General features: G+C 34.9%; 1 long non-coding RNA gene across 1 annotated transcript; it reads left to right on the forward strand.

The window, feature by feature from the left end:
• Positions 1-673: 673 nt before the first annotated feature.
• LOC128853084 (uncharacterized) lies at positions 674-25,322 on the forward strand. Its single transcript, XR_008451325.1, has 4 exons — positions 674-830; positions 1,710-1,804; positions 12,813-12,961; positions 25,222-25,322. It is a non-coding gene; the product is annotated as an uncharacterized LOC128853084 (long non-coding RNA).
• The last annotated feature ends 1,251 nt before the right edge of the window (positions 25,323-26,573 follow it).

Below are 26,573 nucleotides of genomic sequence, written 5' to 3' on the forward strand. Positions count from 1 at the left end.
TGTCTGTATAAATTTTGGTATAAGTTTTGTCTGTAGTATCCTGAGAAATATAGGTAAAAAATTCATTTACAGAAATAAAATTAATTTTCTGGAGTGTTTATGCCTACCCTGTACTTGCTACAGACATTATTTTATACATATCATTCTGAATATAAATAAGGAGACATGGAGGAACTGAAAAAAAAATGAATAGAATTGATTCAAATGTCAAATGTCATTTCTCATGTATAGTTAAATACAGTTCATAGTGTTGATTAGTTCTGTAACTATGAACAGTTTCTAGACAATTTAGAAAGTTCCAAACACCGACTACTTCATTTTTCTTAGAAGAAAAAAGTTTCCATATAGATCTGCATATATAAATGTGCTCAAATCTTTTTAACTAGCCTTTAGTTTAAGAGAATGGCTTTAGTGACATGTAGTAGAAGGTTTTTAGTGAAAGAATGCACGTCTGCTTTCTAACATGAACAACTCTGATTTGAATGAAATTTATGCAATACTATTATTTACATTTGAATAGATAATTTAGCAATTTTAGAACTTAAATCCAAATTCATGCAAATAATTTAATCGATTTAATCAATTTTCTTAATAAATATTCATTATATGGTCAACATCATATCTTTGCACTCTCTGAGCTGGTTTGTCATTTCTACCAGTACTGAAGCCCCTGAATGCTTCTGCTACGAGTGAGCTGAATGATGCAGAAACCAGCACTGTGTCTACTGGTACAACGTTACCTAGAACATGTTTTAAATCCTGAAATGACTGAAGATACCACTTTAATTGCGTATATGCATATAGACAATTGTCTATATGTATACATAGTGGTAAGTATATTCTCATGTTCTGTGGGCAGCAAGTGTGTAGAAGTAACAGCAAAAAAATTCCTTTATCTGCAGCTGGAAATGTCAGAAAGTTATCAATAAGTAGAATACAATTTCACACAATATCTTTGGAGTCCATTAATCACTAAGTTAGCCTTTGTGACGGATGCAGTCACAGAGATAAAAGAAGAAGTTGCATTGGTTGATATTTTATGTCCTTTACACTAGCAAGTGCACTAAAGGTTATTGAATAACTAATAACTCAGTGTCCATGAAGTATAGTGTCAGGAACTCTGGGCTCATCACAGAGTAAACTCTATTCTTTTGTAATCTTATTCTTTTATAATCCTATTCAGTTCCCACCTCCTTTAAAAAACTTTTCTAGTGAAGACTAAGTTCATAGCTGTGAATGGCACAAGAGAGTCTAAACTTCAGAAAAAAAGACTGTCTGAATTTCCCAATCCTAATAATCTTTACTGGTAAAAATATTTGGAGGATTGATAGACCCCTGCTGAGGAATTATGACAGCTGTGTATTAACGTTGTACATAAATAGCCAACAGAGTGATCAGAGGAATCCGTTTTCAAAAAAAGAAGATAATATTTTGTTCATCTATTTCTTTTAACACAGCGAATTAAAAGTGTAGATTATCTGAGATCTGTCACTGTGTCCACTTTTATCACCTGAGCAGTTTAGCCTCTTCGCTTAGTCCCTTTACAGTGGCAAATGTCAGGATAGTTAGTGGCACTTAGAAGTTACCAGGGAATTGCGTGGAGCTCCCACGAGGGAGAGTCTGCCTTCCTCAGGCTTAATGTTTGTGATAATTTCAATGTCTTCCATTGCAATTGTATTTTATATTGTCTTCTTTTCCTTTATGTGCAGTGACCTCCTCACAGGGCTTCAACTGTGCACAACTGTCACTACAGCTATTTACCACTCTGCCCAGATTACCGCAACGCTTTGATCTGTCATTGAAGGTAAGTGCATAATATGTTTGGTACTGTATGTAATGATATTCAGAGCCTCTCAAGGCAAGAGGAAACATAACTTCATTCAGCAGAACAACGAAAGTAGGTCATCATGCTAGTTTTGTGCTTTTATGTCACATTAGCTATTTCCCTTCACTAATACACTTCATATTTCCTTGTAATAAACATCCTTCAAGTGTGAACAGTAGCTTAGATGAAGTTCACTTCAATTTTGTCAGAGTAGAAGTTGCTGACATACACATGAGACCATCGAATTCTTTAAAACCATTTGATATACTGATGTGGGGTATGCTGAGCGCTACAATAGGCTCCGCAAATCTATTTTAATTTTGTTACAGCTAAAGTGCTGGAAAACTGCACTGCTTTTACAGTGGTGGTTTCTGCTGATGGTCTGTAACATTCTGCTGATGGTCTGCTTGTGAAAGATAGTGTAAGAAAATATTGTATATGGGATAACACAAAACATGTCATTTCTCATACATTGGAAATCCTGTGACAAGGAGACATTCCTTCCACGTGCAGTGGAAACTTCAAAGAAGAGTGGTATAATGTAATAGAATTTATAATGACTCTGTGAAGATAGAACATACAATTCTTTTTCTGATTAAACCCATATAGTTGTGTTGACATTAGTATGTTTCTGAAGTGAGAAAAGGATTGTATTTTATAGTGAAAGAAGTTGTGTTCTTCTCCTACTATCTCTAAAGTTAGTGTTTGATCCCAAAGCACTTAGTTAGTAATGGCTTTCCTGTTCCTTTGGAAAGCTTTGAATTGCATCCAGGTAAAGAAATATTTACACTATGTTAAAAAAGTTAAAATCTTCATTGCTCAAAAGTAAAATGATAGCAGGCAAAAAATTTTATGACTATATGAAGAAATTAAGGCAGTTTTTCTCATTAGTTCAACCAAGACTATTAATTCTGTGTCATTGTAATAATTCTCTATAGTCTAGTTCAGGTTAGTAATATTTTTATTTATTTTTAGGTTTAATTTTTTTATTTTTCTTAATCATGCAATCTCTGCAGGACTATATAGTATTGTTGCTATAGTGAACGTTGTCTGATATCAAGGGGCTGACAATCAGGAGGAGTTATGATGCTAAATGACGTGCTGCTCATATCACTCATCAAAACAATTAGGGAAACATGATAGTACATGCTAGAATTTTGATTGTGAAATGAAAATAATTCTGAAAAATATTTTTTGCTACATAACTCTGTGTTCATTTATGTATTCATTGAAGAAAATCGATTTTATTAACATTTATTTTACAGTATCATCAGATTCTTTTCCTAACTGTGGCCATACTGTCACACTGATCTAGTTAAACTGTGTAAGTGATAGTCTAATTAGCAGACAGCACCAGGCCACTTATGTCAATAGACATTAATTAGCTGACGGGAGGCAGGAGAGACATATAAAGCTTCCATCCCTCTGGGGGAATCAGCCATCCATGGTCCATCCCTTATTTAGTTGCAAAAGAAAAAAACAAATGAAAATAAGGAATTAGTTGTGGTGCTTAGTTTTCAATATCTTAATGGAAGTGTTCAAACTAATTCTGGGTATAATACTGAAGCCAAGGAGGACTTTTCCTTTTCCTGCATGACAAGATTGATGTTGGAGGACTGAAGATAAAGAAGACATACTTTAAAAACTCATCTTGTGAATGGGAAGACAGGGAGGCATTCCAGACGCCCGGCTCCTGTACTGGAAAAGAAAAATATTATTTTCATTCAACATTGCAACTTTAGATAACTTTCCATTAAATAATACATGCAGTATTTGTAAAGTGTTATAGATAGCTATTTCAGTAAAGAAATCTAATTCTAGTCTCTTCTTGTATGATTATTTGGTACGTAAAAGAAATCGTCATGTGTGATGTTGCACTACTATTAGTCATTTAGACAGACGGAGCACAAAAGATGTGGGAAAAGACACAAAAAGGAGTTAATGTCTTTCCTTCTTCCCTCAAAATAATATACCCGCAGACTTCACAGTCTTTTAAGTTCGTACTTTCCTGATGATGTTTCTGCAACTAATCCACCATAACGTTACTCAGAGTCCGTATGATGACAAATGTAAGTAGGGCTCCATTCTCTTCTTCAGTTACTGATTAGATGTTAATTTTTCAGTAAAGTGGAAATTATTAACCTCTGATGTTGACAGATCTTAGTCCTCAGTTTGACTATGTGTACGGTAAAAATTTCTTTCTCTGTGTTTGATCTGTTCACATTAGTACCTTGAAACAATATCCCACTGTGTTCAGCGTTATCTTTTAAGGGACACAAAGTACTCGGGTGGAAAGAAATCTCAAGAGACCAGCAGGAAACTAATAAGATTTACAAATAGTTTTTGCTTTTGTAATTTGAAGGGAAACCAAAGAGTAGATTCTGGATAGCTAGACTCTTAATTGGATATTGATCTAAACAAATATTCTCTTTCTAAGGACCTGTTAAAATCGGTTATTGCTATTTGTTAGGACACATTGAATTTATCCTTATTTCTGTAGAAGTGGTACTGCTGTTTTAAGTTATATAAAGATGCATTAGCAATACGATTTTAATAGACCTATTAAATTCACTTTGCTTTGATTTATTCAGTATTTGAGTACAGGTTGGATATTCTATACAACTGCAGAAAGAGGATTATTGAAAATAATGTAATTATAACCATTTATGCTACTATTTATTTTGTTAATTTGCAAGGAGCTGTGGTTTATGGAGCACTTATGCTGCATTCACTTTAAAAAATGTTTTATATGTGACTTAATACAATTTACCCTTCAGTTTCACTGAAAGATCCTGCTTTCATTGGCATTTTCTGGTTTAGGTTTTGCTTGTTTTGTTGATTTTCACTGTTGTAGTGAGATAACATAGCATTATTCTGTAAGTTGCATATAATCTTTTTCCAGACAGACTCCCTTCAAGTTAAAATGATATAGTTATATAGGTAGAGTTGTGCAAAGTAGACAGAACATACTAATGATCTTTTTTTCTTTGCTACTTTTCCAAATAATTAAATTAAAAAAAAATGGAAAAACTGTTGAATGAAATTAACATAATTCCTAGAAAGATTTATGGAATGTGATTATAAACACATACATTTATGGATTTGGCTTTGATTCTTTATGGCATAAATCAAGACGGCATCTTTCAAATCAAACCCACCTAAGAACTTGAAATTTTATGATTATTTCATATTCTGTCCTATTTACATCTGCTTTTATTTATCCCTAAAGATGTTTAGAATAGAAACATGATGCTTTGGGAGGTAAAATAGCATAGGAGTACAGCAGATGAAGTTATATCTCTCTTAAGCAGACTTATATCTCTCTTAAGCCTAGTCTCTTCTTTGAGGTTAAACCATCATAAGGATCCTTCAGAAGTGTAGCTCAGTCCCTAAGCTGTATTTCAGGTAAATAAAAATAAAGATAACCCAAACACAAACAAAACCCTGATAGCTGGATTTTATTCGATAAGAAAACTAAACAAACTAAGAACATTGATAGTTAAGGGAAACTAAGAATTGGCTGCACCATGAGCCTTGATTTCTGGAACTCTTGACCACAGATTAGTTTGGCAGTAAGATATTGGGTTACTGTGATTGTAGAAATTGCCCGATGAAAGAAAAGTTATGGTTAAATGTGCAAATATTGAAAGTCCTGTCTCTGTTCTTCTCAAATACCCATTATTATTAAACGTGAAGCAGCAGAATTAAGTTTTAATCTTTTATTTTTTATTAAATTTATGAAATCTGCCAGTGTGTTTGGAAGAGTTTGGGGTTTAGGAAGAGTCACAACTGCCTGTACGGAATGAGTGACCAGAAAAATTGGGTCCCATGAGGAGGGTTAATAAAAAAGATTCCAGAAAATATTCAGAGGCTCTCTAGAAGAAGAAGCACTGAAAGAATAGATGGAAGCCTGGCATGAAGCCACCACTCTTCAGTGTCTTCACAAGTGCTAAGGGCAGAAGAAATACAAAGTTTTCTGGGCTGACTAAGAGAAAGGATACTGCGAGAGCTCAGATCAGGATATAAGCTAAGTTTGCTGAGTGAATCCTGAGCACATTTCTAGATAACCTGTTTGTGGCTAATGCTCTTGGTGTTGAAGCAAGATTCTGCTAGAGTGCTAGAGCTCTTCAAGCCAAATATGTTTCTGTTGTTGATATACTGACAGCGGTAACATTTTTCAGAAGTACAGTAACACGCTGATGTCTAACAGCTACAGAAGCTGAGACAGGTGCCAGTCCCACCACCATCTAGCTGTACAAGAAGCCAGAGCCAGAAAGGTTTGAAACTGAGAATGTTCTCCTATCTTCCACTGCAAGATAGGCATTGTGTTTGACATCATCCCAGTTTATTGACAAAATGTTTACAGATCTTCGCAGCAAACATAGAAACGCAGCCCCAAACCAATAGTTTTCTCTTTTAAGAAGAAATCTTTGTGATCTTTGGTATAAAGTTGGGATTTTAGAATAAATATGTCGAAATTCATGAGAGGAGGACAGAGCTACTTTCTGGGTTTATTACAAGTTTTTTTTCTGCAATATCTTATATTGTTTGTGACTAAGATGAAGAAATACATTTGTCTCACTCCCAGAACTGCAATTCAATACTTTCTTCATTCTGATCCCAGACTTTTTATATGAGAGTTATATTTAGATTAAAGTAATGGAATTTACATGGACTACAAAGACTTCAAAACTATGCCTATAAATGTCTTATTCATTTGTCCTTTGAACAAATATTTTCATAAAAAACAGGAGCATGAAAATTGTAGCAGCGACAGGGACTAAATTTAGATTCATAAGCCTGGAGAAGACCTGAAGAGACCATCCGGTCTATCTTCCTTTTCTGGGGCAGGTTTTATAGCCATATCTCTACCTTTTTATCTCATTGATATTTAATCTGGTCTTAAAGACCTGGAGCACTGGCAAGTCGCCAGTTTGCTCCACTGCCTCATTATCTTTTCTACAGGAAAGCTCTTTTCCTAATATTATCCTATATTTCTTGCTTTGGGGTTCTCCACTATCTCTGTGAAAAGCAGGAAACTTTCCATATTTTTTACTATTATTTCATTTTCCTTTGGTCTTCTCCAACCAATGACTGTAAGTCATGAACCTTTCTCTGTATATCAGAGATAAATCTCAGATTAATGGCAACCATGTAGTCTGTTGTTACCCCAGCTATGTATTTACATGGTTGATTACTTTCATCTGAGTAGTTTGTCCTTTACTTGGCTCTACTTTTTACTGCCAGGTTTATCAGATCCTGTCTCAGATTTGCTGGTATCGACTTCTGTTAACACTGTTGGCCAGTTTGTCATGTTTCCCCATTGGGCTTAACCTTCTAAATACGTGTCCTTGAATGACTGCATCAGCTTCTCCACAATCTGTATATAAGTTTTTATTAAGCTTATATAAATTTATTACAATGCGATAAATATCTAACTATAGAGGATAGTGATAAACTCACCATCTCAGTGAAGTACAGGTATTTGAAAAGGCATCTAAATATAGCTTTTTTCATTCTCCTGAAATGCTTTTCCTTTGAACTCGATTGTTTCCCCTGGCTTACGGCTGTTCAAATACTGTGATGTACGCCTGTTGCTGATAGTCCTGGCTTGCTTCTGGAGCAGCCTGGGGACACCGGTGCTCAGGGAATCCTGTCTGCGTTTCATTTTCCCCAGGTACTTGCTGGGCCAGGAGAGAGGGACATGACACTGAAGAACAGATATTCTGTTTGGGTGTTGCAAAAAGAATCTTCTGATGCTGCAGTCCTGTAATTAGTTACGCAAACTCTAGCATTTCTTTGTCTTGACAATATAAGACCGAGCAAAGGCGTTTTCAGAACATGTTATTGGCTGTAGTTAGGTAGATCATAATGAGGAATGAAATAAAATCAGTGAATTATTTCCCAGCTTTAAGACAGGGAGAAATAAGTCTGGCATTCAGCTTCTCAAAAAATAGAGGAAATAGCAAGTGATCTTCTGTCTGTTCTTTTTGGATCGGGCTACTCTTGTTAAGTAGAATATTAGTGCATAGAAGGACATTGAATAGAATGTATCAAAGGGGAAAAAAACCAACAAACAATAATTAGCTGGAAAATTATAGCTTAATGACTAATACAGGTTTTAAAATCAGACAAGAGCCATTTTGAACCTTTGCAGAAAACTGAGGCTTTGAATTCACTCATTGTTATGAGAAAGAGACTGAACAGGAGGAACATAAAATGTAATCAAAAATATAAACAGAGTCAGGGCTTTACATAAATATCACAATTTAAATGGTTGTGAGAAAGAAAACACCTCTCCTTTCATAAATGAGGCTTCTCTAGAACTTTTAAGGAGATAATTTGTGATATTGAAGGAAGAACCAGAAGAAAAATATTTTGGAGTTCTGGGTCCATCTACTGGTAAAATTATTGGTTTGATATTTTGTAAAGCAGAGCACATGGTATTAAAAAGCTGCAGACTACTTCATTAAACTGTAAACTGCCAGAATTCCTAAATTCAGTGAAATTACATCAGTCCATAATAGCAGTAATTTTGGTGGGCAATATTTTAAGAATATTCTTCTCAGTTAACATATCCAGCTTTGGTCTGATCTGATTTTCTTATTAAATTTTTCTTAGGAAAATTTCCAAAGTTTTCAGAGGCTGTGATCCATCAATACTCACCAGAGTTCACAGTGAAAGGTTACAGTATGCAAAAAAAACCCCAGTAAGAATATTAAATCTTTCTGCTGTCTCCAATCATGATTTTTGCTATTTGCCTGCCTTCAAAAGTGACTTCTTTTTATTCCTTTTAGGGAATTATTCTTTTGCCTTTTTCATATGCAAAAGAGAAGAAAGCATCTCTGTCCCTTATGTTTTAGTTGGGTTTGTTGTTTTTTTTTTTTGAAGACCAGCTTAAATTCAATGAATAAAAAAATTAGAAATAAGAGATTATCTCTTCTCAGCAACTTATTCAGAAATCTTCAGGAACATGTCAGAGGAATAAGGGAATGCACAGGTTTATACGCATATCATATGACATATAAGTTTGCTTGATTCGAACAGACAAAATAGCACCTGTTATTAAAAGTCTGTTTAGGCAAGTATATGACTCATCATCTGTTTTTAAGAAAGATATATGTAGTTACAAAGCCCCCTAGGAAATCTCCTTGGCACAGAGTAGAATTGTGAGACTTCCTCTGATGTGTTCTGATTCAGAAAATATCAAGCTTACCTGATTTATCTCAAGGCGCTTCAGAGAGAAAAGCTAGTAAAACTCAGGCAGGGGGAAGGTTTAGTAAGTGATTTGGCCAGTTATGCATGAAATTCTTTCAAATTCTACCTCTTTGTTGTTGTAAGTAGTTATTTTATTGAACATCTCTGCCACATATAAAGTGTTTTACACAAGCAATGTTGGATAGTGTCCTCAGTTCACACAACTGTAATTTAAATGTCTCTGGCCAAGGCATGACAACTAATTAATACAACTAGTTTTTTGTTTCATTATTGAAACTATTGAATAACTCAACATACAAAACCTTCAAGTCTATGTCATTTCCAGTTAAAAGACAAATTTAAATTAGAAAGGTCTTGTAACTTGGGAAGGAACTCATTTTGAAAAGGCAGCTTGAAGTACTACGCAGAAGAAAGCTGAACAGGAGGACTCGTCTTCGCAGAGTTGGATAAGGGTACCCAAGGGATTTCCATGCTTCTAATTAATAATGAAAAATGTTTCTCCAGTGAAGAGGCTATGTTTTCTAAGTGTACATCAGTGCATCTGTACGTGCCTTGATGATCTTAGTCTTCATGATTGGGTGACTACAATTACTGAATATAAAAGCCCAAACAAACAGAAAATACGCCTCCTCTCCTCCCCCGTATATACTCAATGTAGGAAGCTAAATGATTTAAAAGGATGATCTTATAAAGAATATGAAATATGACTAAGGAAAAAAACTGAGTAATGGATCAGAATCTTAGACTGTGCTCATCTAAAGAAAGGAAATTCTCAGTCAATTGGATGCATTTTTTGGTTCTTCAACAACTTATGGAGTATAAACACAGCTAAAGTGTGTTAAACTGTATATTCTACTGCTCAGCAGGATGTAGGATGCCATTTAATCAGGAGTACATGTGAAAAGGCAGTTTAACAGGCTATCTTGAATTTGATAGATTAACCACCACCACAGAACAGAAGCATGCTCAGAATATACCTATTAAAATTTCTGTGCAAAGCAAGACTATACAAAAAGGTACCAATGACATATATTTCCATTTACTACTTACAAGTTAAATAGCTGTAAATGATATACATGGGAAATTAATCTGATGACAAATTAAATACATTCAGTAATTAAAATGGCTGTCACAGAGACTTTAGAGATAGAACTTAGGAAGTGTCAGGTGTAACCAGCCTGTGCAGATTCGCTGTTGAATTGTTACTGCCACACTTCATAAGATTTCTGATGCTTAAGTTGGAATAAATCTAGCATATTGCTGGTGATTTAGTGCAATGCTACCCCTTAATTGTGCCAACTGAGTTCAAGTCATGAATGTCTTTGTTAAGGTATTTGGAAACCTGAAGTTAGATTGGTGAGACTAGAATTTTCAGAAGATCGTAACAGCCAAATATCTTTATATCAGTGAAAAAAAAAAGTGTGGTGTTGAAATACATCTGCATATATACTTTGAGTCATCTCTTTTGGGTCATCAGGGTGGTTTAGGTCTTCCTGTTGATTTTATTTGTGGTTTACACAGAAGATTTTTTTTAAGTGAAGTGTATGAACTTGGTATTTGCCTACTTCATGTGCATTTCCAACAGATAGCAAATCACTAAACCTTTAATCATTTACGTTTCACTGTAAGTCTTTCCTATAGGACATTACTTTGAAAAATACCCTGACTACAGTGTGGTAATGTTTTAGGTATTTTTATTTCACCTCCCATACCTGGTGTACAACCCTATGATGGTTAGGCAATTACTTTTCTTATACAGCTCTTTTGTCTATTTTCAAATGTACTAGAAGCTGGCAGAAAAGTTTTCCTTCCCTGGCAGTGCCTTTCTATCAAGAACTCTCTGCATTTTTATAAAATATACTTTGGAGTAAATATAATAACGTATTAACCTTCTAGATAGTAAGTAATGTGCCGTGTACTAGAGACATGAGATAAATCTAGGCTTATAAATCAGTGGGAATTTACTGAAGTGAATATAAATTCCATCAAGATCTAGCAAATATTGTATGTTATCATGAAGGCAGGTTAGATTAAGCTCTCAGGTATACTCCCACAGCAGCCTTATCAATGCCAAAGGTTGTACAAAGAATAATAGTGTTCCAAGTTAGAAGTTTTATAGCAAACGCAACAGAATTCTCAAGATTTTTACTTTTCAGAGAGCTTTTTTTTAAGAATTGAAAATAACTGCCAGTGATAAGAAATTAAACATCTTTATACTGTAGACAATATTTGTATCTAAATGAGTTATTAATTATTTGATAATAAATTGAGCTACAAATAGTGGGATTTTATTTACAAATAGAAAAATAGAAATAAAGTTGAAAAACATGCTTATGATAGAATTTAGCATTTAGTAACATATTTATGCTTTCAAACAAAAATGACTGGTAATCATAAAAAATAAATTCAGCAGTATGGGTGGGCACTAAAAAAATAGCCAACCCTATCATCTTTTATTAAAATATATGAAATATGCAAATTACTTCAGCTTTGTGGCATGAGTCTGTTGTAATCAATCAGCATGTGCTAATGTATCCTACTTTAACAGATAACTTGAATTCCACAAGCTTCTCCACAGGTGAGAACGATCTAGGTAAAGAGATGATATGAGCTATTCAGTCTTGATTGCACAGGAGCTGTAGTATTTTATTTCTGCTAAGAACTGGCCATATTGTCTCTTTTTAATTCAGCACTAAAACATACATATATATATATTCTTTTCCAAAGAACTGAATAAAGTTTTATTTAGAAAGTCTAGTGCAAAAGAAACCAAACCCCAAACCTTTCCCCAAATAAGAGGCTGTAACAGCAGATTAACATTGCCAGTGTATGTCACTTCTTGTTTGTATTGGAACACGGACTCCAGTAGGGTACTGTCATGCTTAGATGAGTTAGTTGACTTATCAGTGAAGAGTTTAGTGTTATTTCGAGACACAGGGATTTGTTTGCTCCTGAGCTCAATTTTTTGGAGGATGGGTTACATTCTGGGGCAGTATCATTTGCTTTATGCTTATGCACTTCTCTAGAGCAATTCGGGCTGGCCTTCCTACTACGAGCTTGAGGGACTTTTGATTTGATCAGTTTGTTCTTCCCTTATGTTTTTGAAATGTGCAAATTATTCTTGTGGGATGAGAAGAGGAAAAACATTGTCAACACCAATCGTTTTGTAAAGAGCTGCTGCTTCTGCTTTCTTGTTGGTTTTTTTTTTACAGGCTATGGTTCCCTTCAACTCTTTAATAAAGAACACACCCTTAAATAACAATATGCACCGATTTTTAGAGCAGCCTGACTTGAAACTTTCATGGCTGCTCCTGTTCTGTCCAAATGAGACTGACACCCAATTGGCGTACAGGTAATAAAGGCATAATAGTGACTAAGGAGCAACTTGACAAAAGTGAGAACTCTGTTCGTTATTGTCTGTGACAAGAATATACATGTAACTGAGCCTGGGCTCATCCTTGAGAAGTTGGAGGACAATAACTTATAAAAAAGAAATTAGTAGCTGAGCATGCTCTTATGCTTAACACTTTCAGAAGAATAAAACAATGGTCAAAATATGTCTATAGTGTGTGTTACCATTTGTCATTTAGAGAAGTTCAAACTGATCTATTACACTCCTGTGCTTGGCAGTTCCTGCATGCAGATGTGAGAAGAATAAGTTCTTGTCCCCAATGATGTGAGCAGAGTTCATGTATTGTCAAAAAGTGTCACATCAGGCAAGTTTAGATACTTCTGGAAAGACTCCTCTCTCTTTTTCCTACCATCTTAGGTGAATCCTGTCACAAGTGATTGGTGACTATGATGATGTAGATTCAGTAGCACTGCAACGCTCATTCCAGTCATCTACAGAAGTTCTGCAAAACCAACTTGTTCGTCATGCTGTTGTTTCTCACTATCCCCATTTCTTCACATTATTTGGTGAGTTAATTGAATTACCTTTTGTTATGTTTAAAATGTATTTTTCTTCCACCCCCCTTTCAAAATTTTGTATATGTATAAATATAAATAAACCTCTTTCCTGAGTTTTCTACATTGCAAGTATCCTCTGATTATCATACCAAGGAAGACTGCACTGGGATCTGTCTTTTAAGTATGTTAAACCTAAGGGAGTTCATGTTTTTAGAATTTGTTTTTACCGGAGTAATTGTTATGATTATTTAAATTCTTCTGAAGCCATTTAAAGCTTAAATGCATCTCTAGAATATGCCCATATTTCATAACAATCCATTGCTGCACATCCTGAGTTCAGTTACTGTACCAGAATTAGTCTGTGACTGGGGAAGACTCTTGATTGTCTCATTTCACAAAAAAATACAAACTAAATATTCGTATATTTGATAACTGTCTATGAGAAGTCTAACCACATTAAACGTGCTCTTTGGTTTAATTCCTTCTAGCATAGCATTAAAATTCATGAACATCTATGTAAATGGAAAGTTTCCTTTTATCATTCATTAGAAATAACAAAATGCACCCGAACAACTGAAAATCTAATATCACACTAAGTGTTTTGGTAAATTTATATATATATTTACAGATATGTTCCATAAGTGGAAGGTAACTCATGTACAGAAATAATGTTCATTAACTAAACTGTCAAACTCAGTTTATTATTAATAATAAATAATATTATTCCACTTATTATTAATGTAATAAACTGAGTTTGACAGTTTAGTTAATGAACATTATTTCTTTGCATGAGTTAAGCCTTTCATGCACTGTCTTGCAGTATTTGAAAAAGTTTTCCTGGCAGATCCCACTGCTTATTTCTTATACCCTTGATAAAAAATACATAATACAATTTATTCTGGATCCTAACTGCTTTTATCCAGTATGTAAGTTTGTCAAACGTCTAATATGATGTTCACAGAGTTCCTAAAAATAACTCCTCCCGGTTGGAGTTTTCTTTAGGAGCACACAGAACAAAAGGATGGGAATTAAAATGCCACCACTGGTACTGACAGCAGGAGTCTGAAAAGTTTTTTTCTCTCTAGAGATTTACAGGAAGTTTGAGTCTCATCTATAGTTGCCACTATGACACTGACTGGGTGGAAAAACTAATGTGAATAGAAAATGTTCTGTGTTTCTTTTATGGCCAAGAGACGGTATCAAGTTATCTGTAATAATTACCAACAGCATTTATTGTAGCAAGAAATAGTCTGATTAACTGAGTAGGAGCTCTGTCTGAATTTCAGGGGAACAGGAAGTGGTGTTGAGTACTTTTGGAAAATTTCATTCCAAATGAGGGTTTGCCTTTTCAGAGTAAGTAAACAGTTGTATCTATTTTTTTATCTCTGCTGCTAAATGACTTTCTTCTCTGAAATGCAGCTCCAGTTATATTGGTAATTTCCTATGAATCTGAACCAGAAGTTTAATTTATAAATAAAAATAATGAGGTATAACTAGTATATAATATGCCTCTAAGAAAACATTTCATAATTTAGTATGGCAGAAACATGTTACATGAATTCTTTCCATTTCCCATGGCCTGGAATAATACTACTTAACTGATTTCAGGATAATTCATGGTCAAGTCATGGCTTTTATTTTATGGAATTGAACCCTCTCTTCAGAATCCATGTCTGGTTTAAGTATGCCTCTATATCTGGAAGCTCCAGCTTTGAGGAGCTTTAATAGACATCTAATTTGACTATATTGGAAGGTAGTCAAGCATTCCATATTCCTGCCTCTCTTAACTGAATCAAAGCCTTCTGTACTGCAAGTGCACTGCAGATTAGAGGTACAACATTATTGTCAACAGGAGTGGTACATTAAATCCACTGTGTGCAGTGATTGTAATAATAAAATGCATTACTTGGAGTCTTAAAACCTCAATCTAGAAATTCAATTAATTTCCAGGGAATCCAATTTTGAAATGTAAGAACTTTGCTCCTCTGCTGCCACCTTGTAAAGCTTCATCGTTCCACGCTGTGATATAATGAATTTTGTACACAAACATGAAATGAAAATGTTGCTTTAAGCCGTGTGTTTGTAATATAGGAGCGCAGACTTATTCGCAGACAGAGTGTGAAACAACAGTTTCAAAACGATGCATTGCCTGTAAACACCCAAGCTCCTACCACAACATTCTGTTTATCTCAGGAAGTCTGTCAGTACTCCATTCTGCATTTATTTCTGACTCTTCTCCCTAAGTTTTACTCATCTAAACGCATATTTTCATCCATTATGTCTTATTTTACACCAATGGATTTATTTTAATTTTCATGTGGTGGTTTCAATCCACTGCTTCTATAATACATCTGTGCCAAACACATGAAGCACAGTGTATTATTTGCTTAAAAGATACTCACGGACTTACAAACCTTGCTGAACCAGGATCCAAAATAGAACAGTTCAAACCCACTCTATTTTAGAGAATTTTATTAACATCACATCTAGTCTGAAGTAATTTTGTTAGAGATGAAAGTTCTAGGTATATACTATGAAGCAAAATGCTTTTTACAGCTAAAGCATTCTAATGAGCAGGACCTGTGAGAAAACACTTCTGTTTGACTCAGAGAAGAAAGAAAGGCAAATTTGTTTTAATGTAGGAGAAGTAAAATATTTTAGACATTTAAATAAAACAGTATTCTCTTAAACAACTTCTAAGTTTTCTATCTAATGTATAAAAGCCCTCAAGCAATAGTTTTGGGTGTAATATGAGAAGATGGAAGGATGGACAAAATGCTCCTGAGCGCTTTATTAGCTGCCTGCTATTCTTGGAATGGTAATCAATAAAAAATATTTCTCATAAAAAAAATTTAATATTTCACCAGTAAAAAGTGGTTGTATTTTTTCTCATGACTGACCTTAATAACTCTCAAACTCTGAAGGCACTTGTGATGCCTATGAGTTATGAAACTTTCATACTCATGAAAGGAATATAATAATCACCCTTCACTGTTGAGATATTCTATAGAACACATATTAAGTCAGTCAAAGGCATGAATTCTCCTGTGACTGCAAGTAAGCAGACTAATCACAGAAGCTAATCACGTCCTGATATTCGATTGTTTTTTGTTCTCAAGAAAAGTCTCTGTACTCAAGACAGACTATGATCATGTTGTTGACAGACAGCAAACGTTACATACATAAAGGAACTTACTTATGCTACCTTAATAAATTTATTCCTTCTGTATATAAACAATTGACATACTTATTCTACAATAATATATAAGATATAGAAATATGTAATATAGCTTTAACTATTAAAGTAAAGTTTCCCCTTAACATTATTCAAAAGGATTATAGAAAGGTCTGCATTGCTTTTAGTTCCCCAAGTTTGAGTTTGCCCTCACCAAGCCAAGCAATTTGGACTACTGAATTCATACCATGCTGCTAACAATGCATCTTTACTAATTACATCCACACTTTAGCAGCAATGTGCCGGGGCTTGCTAGCAGTCAGACATGGTTTTGGACTTCTCTACAACAGATCCTTTTCCTATGTGTATTTCACTACATTCATGTTCCCAGAAACATAAAATCATTTAGGTTGGGAAAGACCTTTAAGATCATCGAGTCCAACCATAATTCTAAGACTGACAAATCCACCACTAAATGTACCTTTTTAAGACATTTTCAAGCCTTTCAATATGTGTTTAACCTAAAAGAACGTTGGAGGCTCTGGTCTTCCAGCATTTGTACTGCACTCATTAAATTACCTGTAGCTTTGATGCTGGCAAACAGAAGTCTGTATTTCATGAGTTCAGGAAACTTCAGCACTTTCGACCGACTTTTCTGATTCTTTCAAAAATATTAAGAGTGAATTGGAGGGGAGAGGGGGAAAACATATTAGTTTTTTTACTGATATAAAGTAAAAAGCACATGAAATTGTTGACTGATTTTACTCACCCTAAGGTAACCATTTCAACATCCATTCCTATTCTGTACACTTTCATTTCCATTAAAAGTTTTGATGTGTTTCTTTACCTTTTGGTGATGAATGAAAGAAAAACCTGACACCTAGTTACTCTGAGACAGAATTGCCATTTTTTTTTCTGTATTTACAGGGATTGGTAAGAGGAGATGTTCCCCACATACTGCAGAAGCAGGCTAAAAGGTTATTTTTGACTAAAGACAGGCGTTAGAGAAATCACCTGAAATCTTGATGCCATATCTGTAAATAACTTACTGACCTTACAGTGCAAAATTTGACTAGATTGAGGCACAGACAAGAGAAAGACTTCCTACTCATCAACCAAAAGGTCTTTTCTCTGTTTTCACTCTGTATCTGCCACTGCCGTTGCTGCTTCTAATAGACATTATATTTTTGAAATTCCCTTCTGTTGGCAACAAGACCGTGGGCAATTCCTCAAATACAGAGTCAATCTAAAGACCACTGCTAGGTTGCTGCTCTCCACTTCTAACATCTCAGTTTATAATTATAGTTTCAAATCTGTTCCTTCAACTCCACGTGGAATATTACTTGCTTTAGGAGACTTTGTAATATATATATATATATATATAAATTAGAAGAGTATAATTTGCTTAAAGTCCAGCTGAAAGACTTGATCCCAGTAGTTTAAGTTTTCAGTTAAACCTCTGTTTAGTCACATTTAGTAGTATAAAAATCAAACAACCAGTTAATGAAAAAGAAATAGAACAAATGAGAATGAAAATGAATTTAAATTTTTTGGTTAAAAAAACTTTTCAAGCTAAAAACACAGTGTCTCTAGGGCAAATCAGGTTAAAATAAGTCTTTTGCAGTTGACTATTAATCATTTGGAACTTGTTCTTCAAGTGGTCAAGAATAATTTTCTCAGGATTATGTGATTAAAGAGATCAAAGTGTTCATTATTGCTTTAAATAAATGCTAGCAAGTTCTATTATCCAGCATGTAAGGAGAACAAGCCTCCAGTTATTGCCCACCATTTCAGGACTTACCCCAAAAGTGCCCTATTCTCCTTAATTAGTTCTGTATCAAAGCCATTTTTCTCTAGAAACCAAATAAAGGCGAAGGAGGGCAGGGTGTGCTTTGCTCTCAGCTATGCCAGTGATGACTTAGTGAAATTAGTGGGGTTATTCCGCTCTATCTAGAGATCGAGTTGAGGCCATGAGGATGTGGAAATCCTCGACATTTGGCACTATTTTATTTTGCTTCTGTTACTCTTTTAACATAGAAGACTGGCATTTTACATCTTCATTTTTTTAACCTACCCGCTTGTGTTTCCTAATTTTGATTCCTGTCTTTGTTTTTACTGGCAGCCATGAAACAAAATTGCTGCTGTTCCTGTTAAATGCTGAGAATGAAATGACAACTTTTGGGTGGCTGTAACTCCAGAGGGACTTCTTGTAGCTCATGAGCTGTGTGAGCGCTCATGGCAAAGTTATCAAGGTTCAGTCCTTGCATGTTTCTGCAAAGCAGACACATGCCCTCAGGGGCAAGCGGCACAATACTCCACTTTTCTCAAGTTCGTTTATTCTCTGAATAAACTAAATTGCACGTGGTAGTAGTAGGCAGGATTTTCTTAAGTTTCTCTATATTTTATTGAATATTGTAAAGGTTTCCAAACCTATTCAATGGTGAGTGTGGCAGGTGCATCCACCCGGGGGAGCTGGCCTAATGGCACAGTACATACGCAGAGTGACTTGAGTCATGTACCCCAAGTTGCCAATGCAAAACCTGCTTAAATTGGCCAAAGGCAATAATTTCTTTTCATTTCCTTTACCCCCTATATTTACGCTTCAAAATATCCCCTTGCATATACCATAAATTCAGCCAAATTGAACGGTCATTCATTTCTAAATAGGTTAAACAGATGTTAGATGTGAAAAAAGCAAAGCTTATAGAACCTTGTAAGACATGAAGAAGAGAGGCTGTCATGATGTATACAATTAGAAGTTTAAACTGGAATCTTCTTTGCTCGTGGAAACGTTTGTCAAGGTGCAGCAGCAGAGAGGCATTAAAGAAAAGTTTGTCTATTGTGCAGTTAGGAGAGCTTCTCAGCCAGTTTTCTAGTGCAGTGTTAGAAACCAGTATAGTTTCTAGTTAAACAAAGAGAACATTGTGTAAATATATCCTAAGATTATGTATTTTATGCAAGCTTGATTGCATATTTTAATTTCACTATAATCATTGAACATATCTGCTTAGTGTAATTTTATTTTTTAATTAAATCCAAATTCTTGGTATTAGACAAGAATTCTGATGTCACATTTACAGTTCATTAGATTCATAATTATAATGCTCAACTAGACTGGAGAATTAGAGAATATTTAATATGGAAAAGCATTTTATTTCATTGCTTCTGTAACAAGCTCGGCTAGGCTTCTACAAATGAATTGTACATGTAACAACTGCAAAGCCTCATTGCAACTGCAGCATTTCATTCTGTTACTAACATGTTCCTGGGTATGCAGCTAATACATAATACATTTTAAAAAGTCCTTATAGCATGACTGTTACAGATACGTTTTCACTTCAGACTCACAGATTTTCAAAGCAACGCTACAATACAGAAAGGTCCAGACCTTGAGCTACCAATGTTACACCTAAAGTGGATAAATATAAATAGGGTCTCATCTTTTTCTGATTACTTGTACTAATTCAGACACTGAAACAGGACAGAATCCAGTGCTGACTTGTCCACGTTTGGTGACTGTTTATCCTGAGCCAAAACTCATATTAGTACTACTGTTCTAAAAGTAAAAATGAACAACTAACACCAACAAATAGGTGTTTGGGAAGGACAGTAGGGTGTACATATTCTGCACAAGACAAATCTTATCTGTAGAGATGTGTGATGAAAATTCAACACACTATATCTATAAACTGGATTTTTTGATCTCTTAGCAAAGACAGTAGAGAAAAAAATTGCAAGATGAGTAAAACATTTACAAAAGTAACAAAAAGAATAGTTGTCTTTCGTCTGAATGACAAAAGAGACAGAGATAACCTGCTCTTTCAGAAGCAAATGATGAAGGAATGAACAATGCCTTCCACAGTGACAAATGATGGTGAAGTTGTTTTCCATCTCTGTGCCACTTACTGCAGTTGACAAGAGGCAGGGAAAGAGCTGCCATGAAAGCACGAGGGTCACCTCTCTCCTATGACTCACAAGAGACAGAAACTTGCGATATGACAATTGCTGTTATGTCAAAACAAGTTATATGTAGATTAGTTTGTATTTACAGTACATTTATGCTGTGGGTGAGAACTGGATATTTGGTACCTGATGCTAATAATGTCATAATGTCTCCTCGACAACAGTCTGTATTAATTACATGTACATTACATGTGTGTTTGTATACATACGTACATGTATGTACTTCTATGAGTATACCTGTGACTTCAAGTAGCTGATAAAAATAGGACCAGATCAGAGTTCTATTTCTGAAAAATACAATCTCTCCATATAGGTATTCCAATTAACATAATAAGTATATATTGTTAAACTATGAAAATCTATCTCTTTCTGACTGGAAAAGTGTATGGATTTCAACTTGTAACACTTTCATTGATGCCTATAGAGTACTATCACTAACAACAAACCTGTTGAACCTTTATGCATTGTCTACATGCCTTGTGAACTTAGGAAAAATTAATAAGTTTATATATATATATTATTTTCAGATAAGTTTCTATACACTAGAATTCAAAGTTAAGTAGTTTTCAACATGAAGGATGTATATTGAAAATAGGTCATCCGGGGAATGAAAGCGTTCCATTGCCACCAAAGATTTGGACATAAGTTCCATATTTTCAAACAACAAATAATTTGACAGTTTTGTAAATTCTGTTTCATTCCACATTTTTTCATTCTAAGTTTTTCAAGACAGGTGATGGCTGATACAGAAGTGAAACCAGTAAGTACATACCAAATGTGTAAACTGTACCACCAGCCTGCCTAACGCAGACAGAACGCCTTTCCACGTTTAGCTTCATTTATGTACAGGGAAATCAGAATATTGTTAGTACAACCAATAGGTCATATTTCTTCCTTCATAACTCCCTGTACTTCAAAAGTGAGGCAATTCATTGCTAGGCATCTACTTTTTACTCATTACGGGTTTCTTTTCTCCTTTTTTTCCCTTTTAGTTTACACTCATGACATTTACTTTCATTTTGCACTTATGACATATACTTGAATATGAACTTTCTGTTTGTAGAGAATTTTTTCTGTTTTTAATTTAAATTTGAAATGAAAACCAATATTCCAGCTTTTTAGGAAATGTAGATTTGACAGTCCCACTTCTGGTTTCAGTTTGCTCCAGTCTACCTTTGGAACTCTTTGGGTCACTGTTTATACCCTCTGACACCCATATTTGCAGTCCTAGTATGTGTTTCACTACAGGCTGTGCTACAGAAATACAACAAATACCTGACACTCAATGGACTTATCGAATGAATTACCAATTTTTAAACTATAACGGAAAATCAATCATAAAGATATTAATTTTTTCCCTGTCCTTGGATTTCAATATAAATTCTATAAAACAAGAAAAACAAGAAAGTCCTGTGAAATCAACACAGTCCAGGAAAACACTCTACACCAGACTGATATGAAAGAAGAATTTTCATCTCAATAGTCCACAGCTGGACGATTACAGACTATGTATGGTATGGGTGTTTATTATGGGAAACATAAGTCACCTGAGCTTCTAGTACTGATGACAATGTGAGACTTATTATTTGCAGTGTCCATGTCCTGTCTGCCTCTAATACATCTTTAAAACACACTTTAAAGAAAGACTCTTTTAGTCCTGAAGCACTAGGAAAGCTTTCTTCTAAATATAATTTCTAAAATCCAGTATTAGCGAATATCTATTGTGGCTGTCATCATTCCCAATTTCACCTACTACTTGTAAGAACATTGAATTTGATTATTTTTCTCAATGTTCTCTCTAGTCCCTAATTATCATCTAGTGGCTTTGTGAAAATGATTTTCAGTGAAAGACAAAGACCAGCTTACAGAAATCTATCCTAAGACATAGAAAATGTAAATGGCTCTATAAAGAGAAAATTAAATTTTGCTTTTGAAGTGGAAAGCAGTGGAATAATTTCCAGTACAGAGGCATTTTTTATTTCTATGAGACGGGTCCTATTTTTGTTCCACTGAAATTAAAGTAATAAAAATATTAGTACTGAGGACTTTGATTAGAGAAGGATTAACACTCTAAATATTGATTGACATTTATAATGGAATTAATGCTTGGACCATAACTTGGAACACAGATACTTGTATAGGGAAAACTGTGTGCTGTTATTGCTATCATCAGTTTAAAATTGATGATACTGCTCTATAGCACTCTGCCTGGCCTTTCTCATTTTTCATTGGAAGCTCATAAATATTTAGTTTAGTTTCTATATTACCTGAGAATTTAAAATATATCAGATAGTGCTACAAGCTTAACCTATATATCAACTAATGGCAGAGAATTTACAACAAAATACTATAATATATTTGATGTGATTGAAATAATAAAATTGAGTTTATTGTAAGACTTTAGGGTCTTACACGTCTAATAAGAATAAATCCAGAGAGGCTGGTAGAGTAGAGATAATTCAGCACATCTCAGAGGATGTGGCTATTACTTGATTTGTTCTGTTAGCACGTCCTATCGTGAAGCTGGATGGAAAGCCACACAGTGCCCGAGGACATGCTCAAAACCTGCAGGCTCTTGTGCACGAGTACATTTCAATGACACTTGCCACACTGATTGCAGTCAGAGCTCTCGACTCATGCGTTGAGAGGAAAGAACTTCACTCTGCCTTAGACCTTCTGTCCACGAGTTTCTTTCAAATATGGTCTGTGCAAAATCTAGGTTCAGCCTTTTGAGAACACCTAGTACAGTTACTAGGAGACAAAATATCAAGCCAGTTTTATCAAATATTGCAATAGCTAGGGGAAAATTAAAGCTGTGATAGGTTTGAGTATAGGGATTGTCTATATAAGCTCTTACTGGATCAAACCACGAAAGAAAAATGAAAACAGAAGAGCAAATAATGGGTTTCTTACAGGGTAGGGATGGAGTATATGCATCGAAGGGAAAGAAGGGAGGGTTAGTATTTAACAAAGGAGTCATTCTTGGTAAAATACAAGTTGACGTATCTAAGTTTGATTTAATAAAATCATCAACATTTACTCTTTTAAATATTAAAAGAGGAAATGCAGAGTTATAATTAGATATTGAAGTCAGAAGATTGGGCTGTGATGCTTTTATTTTGCCAAAGACTTCCTTAAGTAAAGACTCATGATCATTGTTTCAGTCCTTCCTAAGTTGCTTCTAACTTGGTCAGACTGTTTAAAGTTAGGATATACCTGAATCAGGATCTGAGCTACTTTGGTAAAGGTAATGGCTACTCATTTTGGATCTATTTAAAAGTGTATTTTAAATTATAGTATCATGTGTTAATGTCTAGACCTATTGCAGCATGCCGTATTAGCTAATATACTTACAAAGGACAAACAATAAATTTATGTTAATACAGGCTTACAGAAAGCTAAGTCGCTGAAAGGGAGAAGATTACTGATCTCACACTCTCATTAGGAATTTCCTAAGTGAGGCATCTGTTTTTCACAGCTGTGGGCTCTGAAGATGCAAAGAAAAAGTATTGTCTCATTGCAGATTAATAATTTTGATTAAATTCAGTTATTAAAACATGGATAGCAGATTAATATTCTAAAATTTGTGCCACAGGAGAAGGAGGGAAGAATTAGCTCATAGATGGCAGGGAAAAAAAGCAAAGACAATGGGAAGCTAAATGCAGAAGGCAGAGTAACTGAGAAACAGGCTACTTCATTTTCCATGGTTGTTTCTTTCATTTTGCTGTTATTGACCTGTAGGGAAAACTTAAATTAAGAACAAAAACTTCTAAATTACCACATTACTATAATTTAACGAGTTACTGTTTCTCAGCTGAGTTTTGGTAACTGACTCTGTGTTTCTCTACGTTTATTCCAAGTGCCGATTTAAAAATGTTAGCTCAAACTCTTCTACTATAATTAATATTGTTTTAGAAGAGCTAGAGAATCTCACTGTAAGAGAAAAATAATATGTACAAATAGCATATCCTGGAAGCACTGGATGCTATATTTTGCATTCCTACAGTGGTGGCTGTTCCTAGATGAAATTCTTCAAAACTTGCTTGATATTTAAAAAAAAAAAAAAAAAAAAACAAACCAAGAAAAAAATAAAAGAAGCAGACAATTATTTTTCTCCTAGCTTTGAACAAGAGAATTTGCCAGCTTTTCAATATACTTTCCACTGCAGACTTGTATAGTCTTGAAAAGAGATTCACAATGACCAGGAGTGCTAACCCTTCATACTTGCAAACGCAATAGCATAGTAAACCATGAGAGTGGAATTAAATAAAAGCCCAATACTGTTGTCAAAAGACATCCAATGGCAAAATGCAAGACTCTCTCTTCCATTCATATTCCTTTTTTACATGCAGGACTTTCGACTGAAGCCTAAAGCCTAAAAAATTGATTTTGCCACCGATTTTCTGTTTTTTGATTGTTTTTTTAGTGTAGATTAATCTTGTTAATGCTGACAATCTTATAATTTATTGCAACTGTACTCATGTCTCATTGCACTAATGTTACCAGGACTGTCTTTTTAAGTTTAAAGGTATTTCTCTCCTATTGAAACTAAGATTGAGTTACAGTGACCCAGATAGTCGACAATTTTCCTTTATCAGGTTTTAAACACTGAATTACAGTCAATGTTTGTTTCTGTTTTTCTGAGAAAGCAGGCAATTTTCTTACTAAGTATAAGTATATTTTGATATACCACATTATACAGTTTCAGCTATTATTTTTTTTTTAAGTGTAAATTAAATTACAGTGCTAACCACGCACTGATGGAGTGCTACAAATAATCTTGCTGCGGCTGAAGCCACCCTCAAGAGTAAAGAGGAGAAGGCACCAGAGGGGCTAAATCCCATTTCTAAGGAGGGCACTGGGCTGGCAGTGTATCTGGCAGTAAGCCTTTTATAGAGGCTTAACTGCATCCGTCCTGCTAATTTTGGTGACCATTGATATTCCTCCACAATGAGACTTATCCTGAAATAGATCTAGATTCTTTTGGACCCCATTTTAACACATTGCATGTTCTGTCTGTGAATTTGTTTTGTGCTCTGTAAATAAAATTTTATAAATCTAAAATCATTAGATTAGTCTAGCCACAAGCAGAAAAGAGTAAGACAAAATATATATTTTACTTTTCCTGCAGGTGTTTGAGTTACTTACAAAATCCACACTTCCTACAGGGATAAAATCAAAGCATCTGTATGAAAGCAAGGAAGAGTACCTCTTTCAAGTAAAATAAACAAGGTATCTTTTTATCTTTTTCGTTTATAGTTGGAAGCTGCAAAGTTACTGTGGTTGTAATTATGTGACTGAAGCATCTTTCTAAATATGAATAATATCTAGATTAAATAATGATCTGTTTCCTTTGGTTCTTAACTTGCTTTTGTCCATTTTGGTTAGCTTAATGCAAAAGTTGGCATTGGAGAAAGAGAAAAAAGCAAACTTTTGGCTACCAGTCTAGCCAATTGTATAGCTTTAATAGTGAGGATTTTATAAGGCAGTGTCTTCAGTTTTTGATGATGATTTACTACAATAAGGTGTGTCCCTCCACAATGTAGCTTTACTGTAGTAGGACTTATTAGTCTAAACCAAAGCAATGACAAGAAGTTCCATTCATAGGGACATGTTAAATTCTTTCTAGTGAGACCTGAATTTATTAGTCCTAGTGTCAGTAGTGAGGGCGGATTCAGCAGGTGAGATGAATTATAGGCAAGAGATAAGCACTATATATAATTTTACTGTACTATTCTGCTTCCTGATTTCCTGGAGGAAAGCAGTATTGCCCCACAATTCTGCTTCATCCTAGATCATTGCCCTCTGCAAACACCGTTGTCGCTGCTCCAGTCCTCCATGTGTTGCTGAAAGTACCACCTCTCTTATTTCTTGTCCATCTACACCCTTTTCCCCAATAACAAAGAAGGTTTTTTTCACTTGCTCCACCATGAGAGTGGTGAGGCCCTGGCCCAATTTGCCCAGGGAAGTTGTGGATGCCCCATCCCTGGAGGTGTTCAAGGCCAGGTTGGATGGGCCTTGGGCAGCCTGAGCCAGTGGGATGTGGGTTGGAACTGGATGATCTTTAATATCCCTTCCAACTCTAACTATTTTATGATTCCATAGGTATCCCGCTATTTATCAGCTTATAGCCTCTTGTTTCATCCCAGCCTAAAAGTTATTTTTTTTCCCAACAATGAGTTTGCCAGTGTCTCCTCCAAACTTCTGTTCAAGTTCCCTGCAGATTGCAACAAGTGTTTCGTAATTCCAACGTAATTGCTTTGATATGTCTTTTTTTCCCCATTTTTAATTTTTTTTACAACAATATTAATGAATTCTATATTAATTTCCTTTTGCCTTCCACATTTAAGTTTCTTTCCTTAAAAGGCTAGAGGAGTAATTTGAAACAGGAACCACAGGAGCATAAAATATTTGGTTTAAATACTGTGGGATGCATCAAGTGGACTTGCCGAGAACCTAGAGGGAGGTTGTACTTCCATCATG

This window comes from Cuculus canorus, chromosome 9, assembly GCF_017976375.1.
Source record: "Cuculus canorus isolate bCucCan1 chromosome 9, bCucCan1.pri, whole genome shotgun sequence".
In the NCBI taxonomy this organism is placed as follows: domain Eukaryota; kingdom Metazoa; phylum Chordata; class Aves; order Cuculiformes; family Cuculidae; genus Cuculus; species Cuculus canorus.